The following is a 19,859-nucleotide window of genomic DNA, read 5'->3' as shown; positions in this document are numbered from 1 at the left end:
AGAAAAACTAGGAAGTATAATATTTAGTATTTATTTTATTTTATTTTTTGAGACAGAGCCTCACTCTGTCACCAGACTGGAGTGCAGTGGCACGATCTCGGCTCACTGCAACCTCTACCTCCTGGGTTCAAGCTATTCTCTTGCCTTAGTCTCCCAAGTAGCTGAGATTACAGGTGCATGCCACCATGCCCAGCTATTCTTTGTATTTTTAGCAGAGAAAGGATTTCACCATGTTGGCCAGGATAGTCTTGATCTCTTGACCTCGTGATCCACCCGACTTGGCTTCCCAAAGTGCTGGGATTACAGGCGTGAGCCACCACGTCCAGCCCAGTATTGTAGTTTATTTTACTACCTGAAATACAAATGATTTAACCACTAATGACGTATTTTAATTACTTTTCAGCAGTGGAATGTAAAAAAGGTATTTACTAACACTAGTTTCCAAATTCTGGTATTAATCATAGTGAGTTTTTTCAGGAAAGAATCTCATGTTTTAGTATTACAGTACTATTTCAACATTTTTCTTAATAAAAATGTATATTTTTCTTAATAAAAATATATATTTTTCTTAATAATATATGCCATTAAAATGGTAATTTTGTGTTCTGTAAATTTTACCATGATTTTTTAAATAATAAATACTAAATTTTATAAGAGCTTTTAATCCTTGAGAAGCCTTCTTGCCATGTATATAATCCTGTCCTTTTTATTATTTCAGAAAAAGGTAATCATAGTGATAGAAATCTTTAATGATGGCAGTTTATGTGTATCTTTCGTATGGGCTTTTAAAATGAATATTATTACAGCTGACATCTAATAGACCTATCTACTTAGGTAATAAATGGGGCACACAGGAAGTAAATTCCATACCTTAAATTAATCTCATGTTATTAGTGTGATAAAATAGAATCAGTGCTGTTGGTCTGGGGTAAAGTGATGTTTTAGCTTCCCTTCTCAGCTTTCATAGTGCTGCCAGTAACTTAAAGAGTAGAAAACGCTCAGGTTAACTCTCAGAATCTGTAATGAAGAGTTACTATGGATCTTCCTGTGATGCTGGTAGCAGGAAAAAAATAGTGTTTGTTTTAAGGGGTTACATTAAGATAGTTGAGGCAAAGAATTCACCAAGGATAGCCCCAGTGACTACAAATAGTTCTTGATGTATGATGTTTGCTCAGATATGTGTTTGACTAATTTATTTACAGGTATTCATTGGGATGCAATTTGATGATAATTAAGTACATCATGAATTGTGATAGCTGTTTATCAAGCCAATTTTATATGCCAGGCTTTTGTTTGAGTGAGAGAATGGATGAGGATGGAGATAGCAGGAAATTCTCTAAGTGTTATTGCCTTCAAGGAACTTGGAGAGTTGGTGGCGATGGGGAGGATACGAAAGAATGGTGTAATAAAACACAAGGTTGAATGTAGCCAAGTGCTTCAGTACTTGGTGAAGGCGCGAAATGCTCCATATGAAGAGAAAAGAATGCAGTGGTGACTAGATTTACGGTAGAAATGGGACTTGGGGTAGGCCTCGAAGGACTGTCTTAAAGGCTAAGAAGGGGTAAAAGGTATTTCCATGTAGGGATGCTGATCAGTTATGAGACCAACCAGAGCAAAGGTGTAAAGTCTGCGGGTCAACCCCTCGAAAGTTAATGAAATGTGAGCCCCATCTGGCTGGAGCTGGGAAGTACACTTTGGGAGAAGGTGACAGACGTGGTTAGATTGGTTAAGTGAGATGGGCTTATACAGAATCTTCAGCAGCAGAATTGGAGTAGTTCCTAGTTCACAGACTCCTGGAGGAGGAGTGAGGGAATTTAGTAAAGGTTCCCAAACTGAAAGATGAATTGGTGTTTAAGGAGAAATTAATTTGGTAATTTTGTGTAGGGTGTGAAAATGGGGTTGGAGAGACTAATAAATGGGTTTGCTCCATAGTGCCCCTGTATGAGGTATATGCTTTTTTTTTTTTTTTTTTTTTTAAGGCAGTGCAGTGGCACAATCTCAGCTCACTGCAGTCTCTGCCTCCCGGGCTCAAGCGGTTCTCTCTGCCTTAGCCTTCTGAGTAGCTGGGACTGCAGGCACATGCCACCATGCCTGGCTAATTTTTTGTATTTTCAGTAGGAACAGGGTTTCACCATGTTGGCCAGGCCAGTTTTGAACTCCTGACCTCAAGTGATCCACCTGCCTCAGCCTCCCAAAGTGCTGAAATTACAAGTGTGAGCCTCCACACCTGGCTGGGTGTACACCCTTGTATGACACATAAGGCTGGGTCTAGGCAGTATTATAAGTAGATTATTGCCTTGTGCCTTTCCCCCTCACCCCCCACTATTTACCCTGTGTCTCTCTTCATTGTCTCCATAGACCCTAATATTATACTAGATTGTCTAGCTATCATAATAGATTTTAGACAATCAGCTGTTACTCAGTCAGTTTGTGATTTGGGGGATAAATTCCTTAAACACATACACACACAAATTCTCACTTTAATAAGTGACTTTTGTAAACCAAGAGCTTTCCTTGTCAAATTTTCATTATAGGTTAATGGTGAAATGGCAGGTAATTCACACTTTTGGACAGAGCACACCGCCCCCGTGGAATCACCCTACAGAAGAGGCCACCTATAAAGGATGTCTGACACCTTTAAGATCAGTGTTTCTCAATGTGTGGACCATGGATACCTGTATTAGAATACCCAAAGGATTTGTTTAAAATTCAGGCTGAGCCCCTCCCAAGACCTAATAGAGCTAAAAGCTTTGGGAGTAGGTGGAGGAAACCTGCATCTTTACCCAGCAATCCAGGTAATTTATATGCATACTACATTTTGAGACCCACTGATAAAAGAATTTTCTGTAGAGTTACTCTAGCAATGAGCCTTCTCAGGTTTCATTTCTTACATATTAGGTTATTTCTACATGGGACATTTCCCAGTAGACCATATTATTTGTGGCATCTTATTAGGTGGAAGCCAAAATAGCATTAAATAATCTACTGGTGTTTGGGGGCTAATTTTCCACTGTTTCTTACAGTGCAAGCGGTTCTTGTTACCTAGTAAAACAAACGGCTTCCCCTTTGAAGGGTTGAATACTATTCACATAGCAGCCCCACCTGTGGTATTTGTGTTTAATCTGTCAAATCTATTAAATTCTTCCTCAATAAGAATGCTAGTGATACCAATTTCTAGAATTGAATGATTTCTACTCTGCCTGTTGTACTGCTAATTTGAAATCCCCTATAATAATTAGACCCCTCCTTAGAGTATGTTATAATGACTATTGAATCTGTATTTAAAAATTCTAGTAACTGAAGTATCCAGTCTTAAAAAAACAAAAAACAAAAAAACAGGAATTCCAAAACAGTCTCAGAAATTAGAGTAAAAATTAGCCTATTTTAGATGTGTGTAGGGATGGTGGAGGGGTATGGGGGGGAAGAAGTTGGGTTACTAAGTATCATTTATTAAGTATCATTTACTTCTTGCTGGGTAAAAATTCAAACACAAGACCTTATAGCTGCCCTTTTATTACACTTGGCTTCCTTTTAGCTTTATTGACCTTTGGCTAGTACACATGTTCATAAATTTAGACTACTATCGTTTTATTTGACTGACGAACACTTATAAATGAGTTTATTCATACTCATTTTGGGTGGAGTTAGAAATGGAACCTAGACTGTAACATATAATATGGCATGCTGCTTTCATGCTGGTTTCGTGGTAACATTGAAACTAAAATGTTTCTTTCTAATGTGTCCACCCTGACTGCCATCCTTAAACTAGAGCCCCTTGTCTGCAGTCTGAAAAGAGCAGCAGCAGGAAGGAGGCAATTGATTTATACACATTTGAATTGGTCTGTAAAGCTGAAGAGCTCTATTTGTTCAAGAAGAGACAGCAGCAGCAGTCACGCTGTGTGCATCAGGTGGATGAGATGCATCTGTGCCAGCTATCATCTTTCTAAGAAAAGCATTTTAACAAGGCAGATTTGTTCCTACTTCTTTTTCTATATATCTCTTGTGTTGATTTTTAACTTGGATTGTTTTCCATTGGCCTAAAAAATATAAGTCTTTCTCAAAGAAAGAAGAAGGTATTTTATAGCTAATAATATTTCAAGATTCCATCGTAATGTATGTTGATTATACATCAAACAATATAGTGTAGTTAGCTACACGTAGACCCTGTAGCTTTGTAGTTTGCAATTTAGTTGTATATTTAAATGAGAAACAAATGACTGACTAGATCCCATCAAGGTGGGTGTTAGGAACAGCCTCAGCCATAAAAAGACCTAATTAATATGTTTTCAAGGAGAAAGGGGGATTTTGAAATTCCTTTTAGCTGCCAAAAAAAAAAAAAAAAACCAAAATGTTCCTGACACAGCTTTACTACCAAGTGAGAAAATTTAAAAATTCATTAGCAGTAGCAAAAATCAGTTTTCAGTTTTTCTGGTTACCAGTTTTCTAGAAATTATCTGATTTTCAAATCTGCTGTTAGACTGCATTGTGCTTTTATTGAAATAGAGTATCTGGAGACTCTGCTATAAAACTCAGAAATGAAGACGTCTCCATTAAATTTAGTCATAGGAGCATGAAATATTTTAGCTTCATTCAAAATATAAAACATTTTGACACCTTTAAAGGATAAACACTCATACCTTCAGGACTGTCAACTGATTTTATTAGTTATGTGGTACTAGATGCAACTTCTTTGGAGTATGCTCTCTTAATATAAAGTTCCTTGTAGTTTTAATTTTAAAGGACTTACTCGGAATGTTAACATTCCTCCCATTTTGTAATCCCCAGCAGAATTTTCCCATTGCCAGGTAATTTAACTAGTGCAGGAATTTGACTCTGATATATACTCTTGAGGGGCAAATTCTTTACTGATCATTTGATGGTTAGCTTTGCCAGAAGATTAGGAATATTACTATTTTAGTTTCCCAAGATGATAAGTCTTTGAAAGTGGACAAGAGAATTGGCTGAGTGAAGGTTATAGCCACAAAACAGCAGATTTGTAAAATTGTTCTCATTGCTGATAAAATTGAGTCTTTAAATGCATAGTTGCACACATGCATGAATGTGCACACACACACAAACACACTTTGGGAATGTAATCTGTAAAATATGTTGCCAGTCTCAGATGATACTGTAAAATAAGTGGACTTTTCATTTTCCTGGCTTTCTTTTCTGCTTCTTTTTATTGATTTTTAAATTAGCCTGCCCTAGTATCTTCCAGGAAATTTTTAAAAAGTTATCCTCTCTTTCTGAAGTCCCTTATAGACGCTCACTCTGTCACAAACACATTTTCACCAGAGCAAAATCTACCCTTACCTGAAATGAATGACTGCTGAATGATCAAGAATTCCAAGTCCACGTGGAATTCTTGCTCTTCTGTCCCAGGCTCTCCTTCCTGTGTTCCCCATCAGGCACGTGAGCCTTATGTAGTTTGTAGCCACAGCGCCACCTGGTTTTGGTTTTCTTCCTCTTATTACCTTATTCCAGTTAATCATTACCGAGAGTCGTTGCTAAGTTGAAAATTCATATTGTGGAATTTCATGTGGGATAACGTAGTTGCTTTTGTTGTTTTTTGAACAATGCTTTTAAAAAATAAAGGGAAAAACGATCTCTCAATTATACCATTTTGGAGCCTTAACATTTGATGACCGTTTAAAAGCAATGTGACATGTTTGAATTGTGGTGGTTCTTGAAACTTTTTTACTGCCTCCTTTGTCCTCCTGGAGAATGTTATCCTACGCACAGAATTTGTCATTCGAGTATCTTGAGGATTTGTTCAAATTGTTTATCCTATGACATCACATTTTTTGTGCTAACTAGTTTCTGCCTTTGACAAGGCTTTTGAAATTTGTGCAACAGAAGCTTCCACAGGTGAAGGAGAATGTAGTTTTGTTCACTGCTAATTCTTGGAGTGGCTAACATTTGGGGTGATACCTTGATTAAAGCAGACAAATAAGAAAATACGTGAGACTAGCTGTGGAAATAGAAACATAAAAATGTTAACATTCTCACACTGAATGACTTTCCTGTAAAGATTTATTTCCTTTCCAGAATCCTGTCACTTTACTCAATTCAGTCATTTTTTATCTTTTCAAATTAATGTTAGTTTGCTTTGACAAATGAGTTTATCAGATTGCTTCATCTGATCAAAAATATTAAAAGTTAGCTACTCTGTCCAACTTTTTGTCACAAACATCTCTCATACTTATAATACCTGTTTTCTTTTCACCATCCACAGCACAGTCATTTTTTTTCTTCTCATCGTTCAAAATGGTATTTATTTCATATTTTTATCTGTTTTATTTTATTACTTATTTTATTTTTTTGAGACAGAGTCTTGCCCTGTTGCCAGCTGGAGTGCAATGGCACGATCTTGGCTCACTGCAGCCTCTGCCTCCCAAGTTCCAGCGATTCTCCTGCCTCGGCCTCCCAAGTCACTGGGACTACGGGTGTGCACCACTGTGCCCAGCTATTTTTTGTAGTTTTTTTGTAGTTTTTTAGTAGAGATGGGGTTTCACCATGTTGGCCAGGATGGTCTCAATGTCTTGACCTCATAATATGCCCGCCTCAGCCTCCCAAAGTGCTGAGATGACAGGTGTGAGCCACCATGCCTAGCTCTGTTTTATTTTTAAAATAATACATGTTTATCATAAATTATTAGACCAGTAACAAAGGAGATGAAGTTAAAAAATTGGTAATTAGCCAGGTACCCTAATTCTTCTTCTGCAGAGGCAACCACAATTAGTTCCTCATGTGTTCTTCTAGGTGCTTCCCAAGCATATAAGCCAATCATCGTTTGTAATGCCTGCATAATATTCTGCTATTTGGTTAGCCATAACTGAGTTAACCCATTTTCTCCTGAGGACCGCATTTCCTGTTTTTCTTTTGTACCTGGTATCTACAGTGTCCCGTGGTGTTCCAGTCCCCTACCGAAAAGGATTTCACTTGTTTCCTGTTCTTCTCTCTGTGGTGCTCAGTCTTGACAGAGTTTGGAAGGATGTTTTTCTTTTCTTAGAGGTGTTATTTTAGAGCACTCTCAGGGCTTCCGTAGTTACATGGAATTTCTTGATGTAATGTGTTGTTTTGTTTTTTGAGATGGAGTTTCACTCCTGTCACCCAGGCTGGAGTGCAGTGGTGTAATCTCGGCTCACTGCAACCTCTTGCCTCCTGGGTTCTAGCGATTCTCCTGCTTCAGCCTCCCAGGCAGCTGGGATTATAGGTGCCCATCACCACACCTGGCTAATTTTGTATTTTTAGTAGTTTTAATTTTGTATTTTTTAATTTCTCCATGTTGGTCAGGCTGGTCTCAAACTCCTGACCTTAAATGATCTGCCCACCTTAGCCTTCCAAAGTGTTGTGATTACAGGTGTGAGCCACTGTGCCTGGCTGTGATTTAATGTTCATAATTTAAAAACCCATGAATGTTTTCAGGGAATTCGAGTTAACTTTTAGGAAATTGCTTTTGTAGTGTCCCTTGTCATCCTGTGTGAGTAAAGCATGATCCTGTAGGCCGAGAGGAGAGAGTACAAAACAGAGACCAGGCCTTGATGGCCTCACTGTGGGACTTCACCATTTCTCTTCATCTTCCCTGATGGCCTCACTGTGGGATTTCACTATTTCTCTTCACCTTTCACTACTGAAAGCTGTTAGAGTGTGTCTATTCACTATGTGATCCCAGGACATATTTTGCTGATACAGTTATTTGAGTAGGAGTTGCATGGTGGCAGTTGTTGTTTTTTGTTTGTTTGTTTTTTGGGGTTTTTTTTTTTTTTTTTGAGATGGGGTCTGGAGCGCATTGGCATGATCTCAGCTCGCTGTAGCTTTGACTGCCTTAGCTCAAGCGATTCTCTTGCCTCAGCCTTCTGAGTAACTGAGACCACAGAAAGGAACCACCATGCCCATGCCCAGCTAATTTTAAAAATTATTTATAGAGGTGAGGTCTTGCTATTTTGCCCAGGCTGGTATCAATCTCCTGGGCCTGGGCAATCCTCCTACCTTGGCCTCCGAAAGTGCTGAGATTACAATTATAAGCCATAGCACCTGGCCCGGTAATTGCTTTCACAATGGTTTCTATGGATATTCCTTGAGCCAGAAGCATACTTTTCCCCCATCCGATGCCCAAAAAATGAAAGGAGAGAGAAGATATTTACAGGTCTGCAGAAGCAGGGCCCACAAAGTGGCTACAGATACTGTTATGTGGGGCAGGGGCAGGGGCAGGGGAGGCGGTAGGTTGTTGTATGAAGATTTTAAATCATTTTTAAGTAAAAACTCTCTATTTTAAGGGTTAAATATGTCCTTATAGGCTGGTGCAGTGGTTAATGCCTATAATCCCAGCACTTTGGGAGGCCAAGGCGAGCAGATCACCTGAAGTCAGGAGTTTGAGACCAACCTGGCCAACGTGGCGAAACCGTGTCTCTACTAAAAATGTAAAAATTAGCTGGGCATGATGGCGCACAAATGTGGGCTGATAAATTAATAAATAGAAATAGTGAAAAGGAAATGTGCTATATACATATGTAAATCCTAGTTATCAAAGTTGACTAGAAATGCCTTCATTTTTCCTAATTCATTACTCTCATCTAAGCAATGAATAATTCCTTGAAAAGGAGCTCTGTTTTATATATTTTGGGCAAAAACTGGCTAACGCACTAGTTCACAACTATTTTTATTATACTTGGTTAAAACAGAGAAAATGGGCAAGATTAAGGAAGCTGTATTCTCTGGCTGTTGGAATGAAATTTGGTTCGAGTGTTCCTTGCTGAAAAGTATCATTTTAAATTCTTTTCTACTCCATTTTCTGCAGTGGGAAGTTATGGAAATATAGTTTGAAGGAAATAATTGCAGCCTACAAGAATTAAAAATATTGCTGTGGGTTTTCAAAAACTCATTTTCCTTTGAACTCATGTACAGTATTTTGATGTGCATGACAAATGATGACACATATGGAGGCTGTCTTTGACGTCAGCCTCTCACTTTGCGTTGTTTCACATGTAGGTAAAACTTGCCTATTGGAAGTTTCTATAAATGGAGTAAACCTACCTACAATTTATTTCTGATAGTCTTTGAGAGATTCAGTAGAGAAAACCAAAGCTTTAACTGTTGTTTTAAAATCAAGGAAGTAAAATATTCATGAGAAGGTGAGCCACTTAGCATTTGACAATGGAAAGTTTCAAAGCATTTTGCAAATTTTAAATATACTCTATAATTCTTCTGTAATTGGTGCCTTTGGCACTTTTTGGGTACATTGGAGTTATTCCAAACTAGGTATTTTTTATAGCAGCTTTGACACCGTGACACTTAGTGCCAGGATTTTTAAAGTACTGTTTAGTTCTTTTCATTCTGTGATACTATGTGTGTGGACTATAATTGAAATGTCTAATTCTGATAGAGGAGGAGATCTCATTAATTGAAAATTATCAGATATTTCAAAAGTGAGTATTCTTTTTTGTTTTTTTAATTACATATTTTCTTTTTGGTGTCATTTTAAAAGAATAAATATTCTTAGTTGTGCCTCTGAGAAATCACTTAGGGAGAAAATTGCATTTCGGGATTCTATATTTGTACCAGTAGAGGGCACTGTGCATCTATAGAAGGAAACCCAGGGCTTGCTTCTAGGGATGAGCTGGTTCTCCTGCAATGCTCAAGCTAATAACCATCGTTGGTATTTCTGAGAACTTAACTAAATTCCGACCCCACTCCCACCTCACCTGTTAAAAAAAAATCACTTGTCTGTCATAACCTGAGAGTCAACTGTTACTGTCTGTCCACATAATGAGAGCATATTCTGATGAAGCAGAGTACTGCCCCAGCATACCGTCCTATAGTATACTGAGGAGAGTCAGGTGAAGCTCCAGAAACTATGATTTCACAGAAACAGCCATTCAGACTCTCCGTTTCAGAGTTTGAAAGAACTTTAATGTTCATCAGAGTCAGCATCTGAGGTGGGGTGGGGAGACTTTTTAGTCTATTTTAACATTGAATTTGCAAATCCAAAATCATTTCAAAGGTATTCTTTTCAGTACTGTCATCCATTTAAGAATGTGATTTTACTTATTAAAACTGTTGAGACCTTTGCACCATTATAGTGTCCATGTTACACAGGGTGTGACTTTCTGAGTGTACCAACAAAATATTTATAGAATATTGTTTTATAAGATTATCGCCACAGAGGATTCTGATACCAGAGGAGTATGCGAGAACTGGACAATTGCTGGTTTGTTATAAAACGGCAATGGTGTCCTTACCAGACAGTCAAAGCAAACGTGTAAATCTGCAGCTAGCCCTGTGCAGTGACCCGAGTTACTATGAAGGTGGCTGTAAAAGGTGATAAAGGGCTGTGGTGAATGGAGCAAGCAGCAGGGAATCATAGGACAATGTGATTGAGCCTCAGTTTACAGAGGAGAACACAATGTAGGTGCTTTCATGGGTCCCTTCAGCTCTAACACTCTAACCCTCAGTGCAGAGGGCGAATTGCAGTGGTTAGCAACGTGGGTCCTGGAGAGAGTGCCTGGATTTGAAATATGACTCTGCCACTTACTAGCCTTAAGGTTATATTATAGTTACCCTTTCTGCACCTGTTTCCACTTCGGTAAAATGAGGTTGATAGTAGTACCTGCCTCATAGCACTGTGGTGTGCAGTCACTGAGTTACATAGGTAAAGTACTTAAAATAGTACCTAGAGTGTAGTAAATACTCAATCTGCTATAATTACCTACCCATTTTTTCCTAAGTAGAACTCATGCTGGGACATGGTAGCTGAATTCTTAGATGTTGCTCTATTGACTGCTCTCTGAGGATCAAAGGAGAGTTTATTCTGTTTTCACTCATTCTCAATGAATGACATCTATGTCAAGGAACCAGATGTGTATAGAATCTTTAATGATTTAAATTTTCTCTATATCTTTTTCTTTAAAGCTCTTCCTGTGCTCATTCCTGTACAATGAGGTTTTTTGTTTTTTGTTTTTTAATCTGGAATTCTCTTCTATGGAGTACATAAATCACATTTTTAGTTGCTGTTTTTAGTGACTCATATTGATTCTTTTTTGCAATTAAATGTCCTAGTTTCAGCGAAAGTCACAAAATACAGGTTTTTTTTCAGTGTTTCTCTATAACATTCCAATTTTTATGGTTTTTTTTTTTTACATTAGAGATCTGTTATGTCATTTATAAGGCATTTGTGCATTTGTGTTCAATAGACCCCATTAAAAAATTTAAAACAGTAATTTGATTGTTTGTATTTGGACTCTATGTTAACTTTATTAACTTTCTTTTTTTTGGTGGGGGTGAAGGATGGGGAGACAGTCTCGCTCTGTCACCCAGGCTAGAGTACAGTGGCGCAATCTCGGCTCACTGCAACCTCTGCCTCCCGGGTTCAATCAATTATCCTGCCTCAGCCTCCTGAGTAGCTGGGACTACAGGCACGCACTACCATGCCTGGCTAATTTTTTTGTATTTTTTTAGTTGAGATGGGGTTTCTCCATGTTGCCCAGGCAGGTCTCGAACTCCTGAGCTCAGGCTGCCCGCTTTGGCCTCCCAAAGTGCTCGGAGTACAGGCGTGAGCCACCATGCCTGGCTTAACTTTCAGATTCTATGTAATCAAAGTTTATTACCCACATGCCAGTTCAGAGTGAGGGAAACCAATATCTGGCATGGAAATATATAGACACATTTTTATAGGTATAAATTTGGTCTTGAAAGGTGACTGGTAATAGTGAAAATTTTTATGTTCACTTATACTTTTAAGCCCCATATCCCTAAGCAATTATCTACATGGTCACTGCCTCTATGAGGGTGGAATAAACCAACTGCAGTGAGACATTTTGGTTCCAACTTGCTGTCATCTATTACAGGTATGTGAGCTAGCAGAAAAATTACCCAAATGTGATGTCTCATAAACATCTGACCTTTCTTTAGGGATGGTAGGGGTTCCTTAGGATAGATGGAAGGCTGTAAACTACACCATCTCCCTGATTAACTTAAGAGCCATGTATTTCTTAGGCGAAGGGTGTTAAGAATAAGGTTGGCCATGATATTCCTTGAAATTATGCATCATATTATGCCCAAAAATCTATGCTCAGATTTTTTCTTCCCCAAGATGGGGTCTTGCTCTGTCACCCAGGCTGGAGTGCAGTGGCGCAATCTCAGCTCACTGCAACCTCTGCCTCCTGGGTTCAAACAATTCTCCTGTCTCAGCCTCCCAAGTAGCAGGGATTCAGGCATGTGCCACCAAGCCTGGCTAATTTTTGTATTTTTAGTAGAGACAGGGTTTCACCATGCTGGCCAGGTGGGTCTCAAACTCCTGACCTTAGGTGATCCACCTGCCTCGGCCTCCCAAAGTGCTGGGATTACAGGCGTGAGCCGCCTCACCTGGCCTGTGCTCAGATTTTTAAATTAGTCATATATGTGAATACCCCCTCTTGCCCCTCCACCCCAAAACACACACAAAGGTGAAACAGCCTGGAATAGAACATTCCGTAGTACAATATGATGCCAGCTATTTCTTAAATGTTAACTTCTATAAATCAGCTATCAAACATGGAAATAGGCCTCCATTTTGTATGTTTCTCCCAGTTATATTAGGGTCTGTTATGTGTAGTGAGTCCAGAATGCTGAATTATGTCCGATAATCCAGGTGGTCTGATGGCTGGGAGCTGGCGGAGCTTCTCCTGGAATACATGGCATCACCACTTACTTTATAAGTCTAACTTAGAGGCTGTTTTTTTTTTAAAAAAACAGATAAAAAGAATTATTACTTTTCACTGTTTTCCAGGTATTTCATAAGTTTAATAAATAAGGTTATTGGAGATAAAACATCAGTTTCTGAACTTATTTTAGTTACCAGAATGACATTGTATTGAGATATGTTTTGCAAATAATAGTTTCGTGGAGGTTCAGGAAATAGAATACTATTTAGTTCACTTTTCAGTAACTTTTTTCCACTATGATAAACTCTTGTAACTTTTGGAATATTAAGGGTTTTTTGTTGTTGTTGTTTTAGACAGGGTGTCACTCTGTCACCCAGGCTGGAGTGCAGTGGTGCAGTCTTGGCTCACTGCAACCTCCACCACCTGGGTTCAAGCGATTCTCCTGTCTCAGCCTCCTGAGATTACAGGCATGTACCACCACTCCCAGCTAATTTTTGTATTTTTAGTAGAGACGGGGTTTCACCATGTTGGCCAGGCTGGTCTCAAACTCCTGATGTCAAGTGATCCGCCTGCTTCATCCTGCCAAAGTGCTGGGATTTCAGGTTTGAACCACCATGCCCGGCCAGAATATTTTTGCTCAATGCTTTCCTTCATTAAAACGCTTAAATAGTACAGTAATTTTATTACATATTAATAGAAGTATTTGAAGATAAAAATTTATTTCTTAAATGTATGCTTGTGGATGATTGGCATTCCTTCTGGGTAAATGGAAGCTCTAAACTTGGAAAATACTCTGTATAATTTTAAAATTCTAAGCTTTTAACCTTCTTAGGACTTGAATGAATGTATGAGCCCTACACTCAATGCATTTATTCAACAAACACGTAAGCACCAGGCACACACAAAAAGAAAGCAAGGTCTCTGCCTTTGAGGAATCCACAGTGCGTTTGGGAAGGTACTTACTGGACAGAGTGATTGGTGCTGTGGCAGAGATGTGAGCATCGTGCCGTGGAAATGCATCCATGAATGGCCACCATGGAAAGGGGTGGAGCAGGGAAGGCAGTGGGAGAAACTGGCAGTTGCCCAGCATCCTGCAGCTTGCTGGAAGGGAAGTGCATTTGCAGGGGTTACTCAGAGGCCTGAAAGTGTATGGAGTGAATGGAGAGCAGGGAGCAGCTCAGCTTGGCCCATCCAGTTGGGAGGGGCCCTCACTGCCCAGCTGAGAGCTTGCAATTTCTCTTGCAGGCAGTAGGAGGCTGTCAGCCGCAGGTGTGCTGGTTCAGATTATGGATACATTCTGACCTCCTTAACTAATTGAGTCATGTTCAACAAGAGTGGTCTCAGGAAAAAGGCTGAGAAAGCCAGAAATTGTCTTTCGACCCCCCCCCCCCCCCAGGACCCCTTTCTGGTCTTTGGAACATCATCTCTTTAACCACCAGCGTCTTTCTCACCTCCCTAGCCTTGATCAGAAAGGATTGTCTGCAAGGTCAAAGGGAGAAAGAATGATTTTATCTTACTTTTTTTATTTTATGCTAACATCCCCTTCCTTCTGCCCAGACCTGTTCCACATGGAAAATATTAGTGACAGCATTTTAATTTAGGGCATTCAAATGCTGTATGGGTAAAGAGCGTATCTGAGCCTAACTTCAGTCTCTTCCTGGTCTTACAGCATCAGGCAAGTTACTCAGTTTCCCTGTGCCTCAATTTTACATCTGTTTCAGAAACTTTATAACATCATATAATAGTGTGATGATACTTAGAACTGGCACGTGGAAAGCATTTAAATACATGGTAACTATTATTTTTTTCTTGATCTAGATTCTAGGGAAAAGAATTAAGACTACAGGGTTTAGGAGTATCAGACCCTACTTGTTGTTAATATCATTCTTAAGAAAAGTATCCTAGAAGATATATGGAAATGGAATTGGGGAGGGAAGCTTTAGATTTAAGGTCTCCATCTCTTTTTAGCAGTACTTGAATTTCAGGAAAGCATACATTTCACAACGTATGTGTATTGCTAATGGGCTGGATATGGGATAAAATTATTAAAAGCCACCATCTTTGCCGCCTTATATTATTTATTCAAAATCAGACAGCAGCTGGGCACAGTAGCTCATGCCTATAATTCCAGCATTTTGGGAGGCCGAGGCAGGAAGATTGCTTGAAGCCAGGAGTTCTAGACCAATCTAGGCAATATAGCAAGACCTCATCTTTTAAATATATATACATATAAATTAGCTGGGCATAGTGGCACACACCTGTAGTCCCAGTTACTTGGGTGGCTGAGATGGGAGGATCCCTGGAGCTCAGGAGTTTGAGGCTGCAGTGAGCTATGATTGCGCCACTGTACTCCAGCCCATTGACAGAGCAAGACCCCATCTATAAGAAAAATAAATAAAATAAAACAACTGGTCCAAAACCAGGTAGAAACACAGTTCTAATTTTCTGTCTAGGAGCCATGGCTGACCCCTGTAATCCCAACCCTTTGGGAAGCTGAGGCAGGTAGATCACCAGAGACCAGGAGTTTGAGATCAGCCTGGCCAACATAGCAAAACCCTGTCTCTACTAAAAATACAAAAATTAGCCGGGTGTGGTGTCACATGCCTGTGATCCCAGCTACTTGAGAAGCTGAGGTACAAGAATCACTTGAACCCAGGAGGTGGAGGTTGCAGTAAGTCGAGGTCACACCACTGCATTCCAGCCTGGGTGACAAAAGTGAGATTCTATCTCAAAAAATAAAAAGAAAACCAGAGAACATTGTTGTGCATAAACAGAAAAGTAAGGAGGGGGAAAAAGTAGCCATTCAAGAAATAACCCAGTAGCAAGGACTGGGTGGCAATATTGGCATGGGGATATTATTTGAAGGTGTTACTACTCAAGAGTTGATGTGCTGTTTTTACTGTGCTGGAAGAGGCAGAGGTAGAGACAAGTTTCTGCGGAGGAAAGGAGGGCGCTTTGTGCAGAGAGAAGCCAAGATTGCCTTCGAAGAAGTGGCTCCTGCTAGGGAGGGAGGTGACTTGGAGGTAAATGAGCTGAAGCAGCCCCGCCCTCAAGCCCTGGGTGCCCTCGAGCGTGATGTTGAATGCAGCCAGGTGTTACAGGTAATGAGCAACATGGTTGTAGTGAGAAGCTCCCAGCCCCATGGAACCTTCGCATTCTTTTAGTGTAGCAGAGTTTGTCTTGCAAAAGGAAGGGCAAATAACAGCAGGCTGTGAGGCTGTCTGGAGGCACAAACTCTGTCAGAGATTCTTGAACAAATTGGCTTTGGTATTTAGCAACTTTGTGGGTCATAGATCAAAGAAAATTAGAGCTGGAAGGCACTTGAAAGATTTTCCAGCCCATGAATAAGAACTCAGTATGTCAAATTGGGGAGAAGAGGAAGGAATTTGAAAAGCACGTTTTAACATGCTTTGTTTCATAATGCAAAATAAAGCTTTTTAAAATCTTCTTGGCTGAGGGAAGATATGTGGAAGCTGATAATGTGGAAAATGATTGCAGAGGACTTGGTCAGCAGCAGTGGTGACATGATGACAGCTCACCGCTCTGCGTGGTTTCATCAGCTGTAAAGCAGGAGTGAAGGTAGCAGCTGTTTACAATGAGCATCAAATGACATGATAGGGTAAAAATTCCTTGGAAATTTGGGGAAACTTAATACAACTTTTGTAAATGAATGGTGCTGTTTGTTTTGTTGCTAGAAATCACGTTCTCGATGTCATGTCGGGGAGTTGAAGATGAAACAGAATTCCCTCGGGTTCTTTTAAGTGAATGAGAGGAAAGGGGCCTTAGAGATTGGGTTGCCAGGTTTCACAAATGAAAATACGGGACACTCAGTTACTTTTGAATTTCAGATAAATAATGAATAATTTTTTAAACATAAAGGTATCTGAAATTCCATCTTAACCAGGCATCCTGTATTTCATCTTGCATCCCTAATTAGCAGAGCAAGGACACGGACTGATGGCTCCATAGCCTATAATGTGTGTGAATTTCACCTGTGGCCTGGGCCTCACTGGGCTTTTCTAGATACCTACAGGTGGTGGCTTGCTCTCTTTTGCGTTTCTATTCATCCCAGTATTGTGGAGTGTTGCTAAAGGTTTGCAGGTGTTACTGATTATTGTGGTGGTGTCAGTGATATTGTATAATAACTGTAATAATTTCTACGTATTGACTATTTGCTATACTGAATGCTTTACATAAATTAATTTATCCTTATAAGAACCACATGAAAATAGGCACTATCATTTCACTTGACAGATGAGGAAACAAACTGTTTAACCCAAGTTGCACAGCTAATTTGGGCAAAAAGTGGGTTCTAACCGAGGAGTGTCTGATGGGAAGTCCTGTGTTCTTAACATCTATTCCACATGATTTGGATTAAGAGAGTCTGTGGCTGACCTATGATGGAAATTTATTGGGGGCTTGTGTCCTTTTTTTTCACAATCTATGATGTGAATTTCTCTTCATAACCACACACTGTGTGTTCAGATCCCAAACTCTGCCATTTGTCTTTTCAGATTTTGAGTTATTTCACTTTGTTTGCCTAAAATAATACTTCATCTTGCTAATTAAGTCTGTAGATTTCAGCATGAGATGAATCCTTAATAATGTGGAAAAGTATGTGGGGACCTACAAAATCCTATGTGGGTCTGGATCCAGCATCTATCTGTTGACTCTACATAGATTTTCTAATGAGTTGTATCAAGTTAAATAATGGAAATCCTTGTTGAAAAATATTTTATCAACCAAATTATGTTTAAAGCTATTTTTATGTTCTTTCAGCTCTCTGACATGTAACCATCTTCTCCATCTGATTTCACTTCTGCCATGTTCTCAAAGATTTTTTAAAAAGGGACAGTTGGTTGACTATAAAACACACAATCTATTTTTATTCAAGATCATTGATTTAAGTTTGACAAACTAAAGGAATGTAATGTTATACTCATTTGTATGGCCAATGTCTGCCCCGGTGAGTTCTTTCAGTCTGGAACATTTTTAGTTTTCCTAATGATTATAGCTTAGATTTCGGCTGGATTGAATTTCTGGAGAGATTTTTAGTATAACTAAAACCCATGTTAAAACTCATGTGTACCCTGACCAGCTTTCTCCACATGGGCTCGCTTCTCCCTGGATAATTGTGTCTCTTGGACCAAGTTCAAAGCTCCTGAGAGCTCCTGTGTGCTCTGTATCCTACAAGGCTTTGTCTTTGTCATCTTGCTCATTTCTTGATGTACACTTGACAGCTGCATGTAACATTTGGGAAATTGCTTTTGAAATCTGGCATTTGGGTTCTAGTAGCCAATTTAAATATATAAGACAATCATATCTTTAAAAAAATCCTCAGTTGAAAGCATTTGCATTCAGTATCTTTTAAACAAGGAATAAAGTGAATGAGCAAGGACAGAAGGATCCCATTTTGTTAAGGATCTTTTGATAACATTTTGGTAACGGGCTTGAGAAATATTTCAATGCAATTCAGTATAATTCTCCAATATAAACTCAAAATATAAACAGTGACAGCTATAAATTTGAATTAGCTAAATTGTGAAATCTAGGAAATTAAAGATACATGATTGATATCGTTTTTGCAGAACCCATTTATATGTAGGTTCTTAAGTAGAAATATGTTAGATAATAGTAGTAATAATAATCATTCATTCATTGGAGAAATGATCAGGAAAGAGAGTTTTCAAATGAATGATCACAGAGCAAGTCAAGGAATTCCATCACGTGCGTGTATAATTTTGTCTCAATGTCTGAAACTGTTGTCATGGTCAGAGGTATTTGCTGTTACTTTGCTAGATAATTTTTATGCACTGATTTTTATAGAGTCCTTTATCAATTTGGGAAACTATGAAGCTAGTTTGCCAGTTTGGCTGTGTATATCCGTGAGCTAATTTTTAGATATTACTGGTACCAGCTTGATATCTCCAGTGCCTAGCAAAATGCCTGACCATGCCTGGCTCTCAATGATTATAGCTGAATTGAAATGAATTGGTCTAGCTGGAGTGTTCATATTCCTTAAAATGAAAAGGTATTTATTTTGACTTTATGTGCCCTCCTTAAGGAATGTAGGAATAGAAAATTTGAGATTCTGAAATATTTCAGTGAGGCCAGGCAGCGTCTCATGTTCGTAATCTCAGTTCTTTAGGAGATCTAGGTAAGAAGATAGGCTGAGGCCAGGAGTTTTGAGATCAGCGTGGGCAACACCGTGAGACCCTGTTTCTGTAAAATGGCATAATACAACTTTACATCCAACTCCATATTAAAGAGTTATTTTGGCATAGTCGTCTTCCTCCAGTGTATTTTTCCAATAGGAGAAATCCTACTTTTGTAATTGAAATCAGTGAGAAACAAATAAAATAAAATTTGAGGTATAATGGATTTTACTAGAATATATTTCCCTGTAGTAAGAGTCATATCTACAGAGCAAAATGTCTAAAAGAAGAGACCCACTGAATATAAACAGCAAAGTGTTTTGGAAAATGTGTTTATGGTCAGAATTAAATTTGTTTAATAACTATTTATTGAGCATCTGTTATTACCGTTTAAAATTTCAACTTTGGGTTCAGGGGCCGCGTGCACAGGTCTGTGACATGGGTGTAGAAGTTTCTTACAGTAACTAACAGAGTTGAGTCCAGTTCTCCTGGCTTTTCATCTTCCTGTTAATTTGCCTTCCATGAGGAATCTGTACAGGGAAATGTTTGGCTAAAAGATTCTGGCTCAGGCATCTTGCCTGCTTATTGAGAAAAGTTTAAAGTTATATGGAAAAACTCTTGTAATTCTCCAACCCACATTTTCTGCTTCCAAGGAAGGCAAACTGTTTTATCTTTAAGCAATCGCCTTTGGAATCAGCCAGGCTTCCTCCCATTAGCATTTGTGCCTCTGATGGTAAAACCTGAAATAGAATAGGGTCACTGCTGTGCCTTTGTCGCGTTGAACTTTTGCTCAAAATTCTTCTATTCTTATTTTAGGCCCAGGATATGTAGGTGAAATTCACTTTGGTCAAGCAGAGATTCTTTGTCACGTTCTTTAAAATTAGTGTGACCGAATGTCCCAGGCTGCCTCACTGTTATCCCAGTGTGATTATTAATAGCACCGCTGTCACTCCAGAGCATTCTTCCATGCACAATACATGGTATGGCCATCACACTTTTAACTAGTGAAATCAGATGAATACAATACAGTAGTCACAAGACATACAACAACACATGAAATCTG

General features: G+C 39.0%; 1 protein-coding gene across 3 annotated transcripts in view; it reads left to right on the top strand.

Moving 5' to 3' along the window:
- Positions 1 to 19,859, top strand: part of SCAF8 (SR-related CTD associated factor 8) — a 233,620-nt gene that overhangs the window by 130,751 nt on the left and 83,010 nt on the right. Inside the window, exon 22 of one of the 3 annotated variants that reach the window (XM_074397229.1) lies at positions 2,535 to 2,795. The exons of the other annotated variants lie outside the window; for them this stretch is intronic. The gene's annotated coding sequence lies outside the window, so the exon portion shown is untranslated. Of the gene's footprint in view, positions 1 to 2,534; positions 2,796 to 19,859 lie in introns of those variants that run through there. 3 annotated transcript variants of the gene reach the window in all.

This window comes from Saimiri boliviensis, chromosome 4 (assembly GCF_048565385.1).
Source record: "Saimiri boliviensis isolate mSaiBol1 chromosome 4, mSaiBol1.pri, whole genome shotgun sequence".
Lineage (NCBI taxonomy): Eukaryota > Metazoa > Chordata > Mammalia > Primates > Cebidae > Saimiri > Saimiri boliviensis.
Note: the sequence above shows the minus strand (reverse complement) of the source record. Positions and strands in the feature narration are given on the sequence as shown.